Raw genomic sequence first — 2,874 nt, forward strand, 5'->3', positions numbered from 1 at the left:
CGGATTGAAAAACTCTAAAGAAAAAAAAGTTCCATCTTGTCATTCTCTACAAGAAAATATTTTTATAAATTTCATTTTTTGAATTTCGAAATTTTTATATCATAAGACGTTTGGACAAAACTTTTTCGCGTTTTCGAGCGCTCGGACCCTTTTCGTTTCTTACCACTCAATTGTTCATAGTAGGGAGAGGAGGTTTTTAACAAAAATAGGAAAATATATTCTTTTAGTTGAATTTTCAACTAAAAAAAAATTAATTTGCCAAAAAGAAAAAAAAATAATTTTCAACAAAATAGTTCAATTTTCAATTAAAATGATGATTCTTTAACTGCGATAGTTGAATTTTAAACAAAAAAATATGAATTTTCAACTAAAATTATAAATCTTTAACTGGAAGTCGAATTTTCAACAAAAAAAAAAATATATATATATATATGAATCTTCAACCACGATGATGATTTTTTAATTCAAGTGATTTAAATAAATTTTTAGTTAGAAAATTAATATTCAAACTAAAAGATGAATTTTCAAGTAAAATTATGAATCTTTAACTGTATTTGTTGAATTTTTAACAAAAAGATTAATTTTGAACAAAATAGTTTAAGTAAAATAGTTAAATTTTCAACCAAGGAGCATAATTTTGTTCAAAAAGGGACTAATTTTAAACAAAATAGTTGAATTTTTAACTAAAAAAGATAAATTATCGATCAAACATGGAATATTTAAAATTTAAATAACATAAACAACAAATTTTCCACAAAGAAAGTTAAATTTACTATTGAAGCGATGAATTTTCAATATAAATTATGAATTTTCAACTAAAGTAGTTGAATATTCAACTAAAAAAAGATCAATTTTCAGCCAAAGAGAGATCAACATTCAACCGAAGAATAGAATTTTCAACCAAAAATTTTGATTTTTTAATCAAGAAAATTAATTTTCTACCAAAAAGATTAATTTGCAAACAAGAAAAAAAAAACGAATTTTCAACAAAACAGATACATTTTCAACTAAAATTATGAATCTTTAACTGAAATAGTTGAATTTTCAACCAAGGAGCATAATTTGCTTCACAAAATCACTAATTTTAAACAAAATAGTTGAATTTTTAACTAAAAAAAGACAAATTATCAACCAAAAATCCGGTCATTTCCCGGTTTTAAATTAAAAAATGTTAAATAAAATGCAAATAAACTGCAAATTTTAGAACTTTTATAAATCATAGAGTTTAAAGATTCAGATTAAGTTTCAAAAATATAAATACACATTAACATTTTCAATAGTCTAAATTAAAGAAGTGGTTTAAAATTTTTCCAAATTCAAAAAAATTTTATAATTCTTATCGAAACTTTTAAATATATTTCAAAATGAATTGAATTTTTTCTATAACTTTTAGTAAATCCTGCAAATTTGAAATAATAAATAAACTTGAATTAGAAATAACAAGAGAACACTTATTATTTGTAATAATATTAGAGTAATTTTAAGAGATTTTTAGAAGTTTTAAAAAGACTGGAATTAAATTTAGAACATGAAAGAAATAATTTGAAATACAGTCGAAATTAAAATAAAATTTAGATTTTTGCAGATTACAAAAAAAAAATTTTAGAATTTTTTTAAGAATTATGAAAGACTTCAAAAGAATAAAAAAAATTCTTTGAAAATCTGAAGATTCAAAGCTTTTTATGTAAAACAATTCAGTTTGAAATTGTTTTCTTTTAAATATTTGGTTTCAATTTACTCGTCTTGAATAAACAGTGAAATATTGCTAAATATTAAATAATTTAAACTCACAGTAATTTAAATTTAATAAAAACCTTAAATTATGACTATTTTATTATGGATTTATTTTTAAGCTGAAAATAGTAAAACGCATGTTTACATTTTTTAATGGCTAAAAAAATTAATAGAAATAATATGTTAATAAATTTATTTATTAAATTTAATAGAAAAAATAATATGAAGGAAGGCCTGAAGACCTGAATTGTTTGGTCAAATTAATTATTGTTCAGATTTCTATACTTAGAGTACAGATCCATTTAAAAAATTATTTATTTATTTATATTCACAGTTGATAAAATAAACCTGTTTTTTTATCAAAAAATTTCAACTTCAAATGCTTTTAATTTTTAATTGTTTAAATCTTCAAAACTGCACTTTAATTATTTACAAAACTGTTAAAATCGAACTTGGGCAGATTTTTCTTCTGAAAATTCGTAAAATTCCCGGTATCCCGGTCAACCTGATTTTTATTAAAAAGTCTTCCGATTTTAAAAACTTCAAATTTTTTATTTTTTAAGAGTTTGAAACTGCATTTTAAAATTCTTTAAATTAAAATATATGCTTTTAAAAATTAAACATCTAAAATGGAAAATTTTTAAAACAAAAGTATTTCGAATTGAGCATTCTAAACTAAATTATATAGTAATTTAAAAAATCACATTTGAACAATTATTTAAAAAACGGTTGAAATCAAAGTTGGACAAAATTTTTATTCGAAATTTTTTTTTTTTTTAATTCCCGGTCAAAAAATAAATTCACTGTCATTTCCCAGTTTTCCAGGTTTCTTGTCCAGCGGCCCCCATGAAATTTTCTTTTTCTCCGGTTCCTCTGGTTAATTTTAAGGTTAAATATATTTTTTAACATTGTTATTCTTCAAATTGAACTCAGGTTAGCCATATAAAATATTCACTACAAAGTTGACATTTTGTCACTTATAGCAATGCAAAATAAAGACATGGCGTAATATAATTTCTCACGTTTAATTAACGTCACTATTTAAGGGCATGCTCTTCGTGACCACGTGACCAAACTAGTCCCCGGATATGAGCATTTTTTTTGGTGTTCACTGTGTCCACACGGATTGAGATATCGTGT

At 22.6% G+C, this 2,874-nt stretch overlaps 1 protein-coding gene across 1 annotated transcript in view; it reads left to right on the forward strand.

The window, feature by feature from the left end:
• LOC117181372 (60S ribosomal protein L24) overlaps positions 1 to 2,874 on the forward strand; it is a 12,282-nt gene that overhangs the window by 8,472 nt on the left and 936 nt on the right. The window lies entirely within an intron of this gene.

The sequence above is a fragment of the Belonocnema kinseyi genome, chromosome 10 (assembly GCF_010883055.1).
Source record: "Belonocnema kinseyi isolate 2016_QV_RU_SX_M_011 chromosome 10, B_treatae_v1, whole genome shotgun sequence".
Taxonomy (NCBI): Eukaryota; Metazoa; Arthropoda; class Insecta; order Hymenoptera; family Cynipidae; genus Belonocnema; species Belonocnema kinseyi.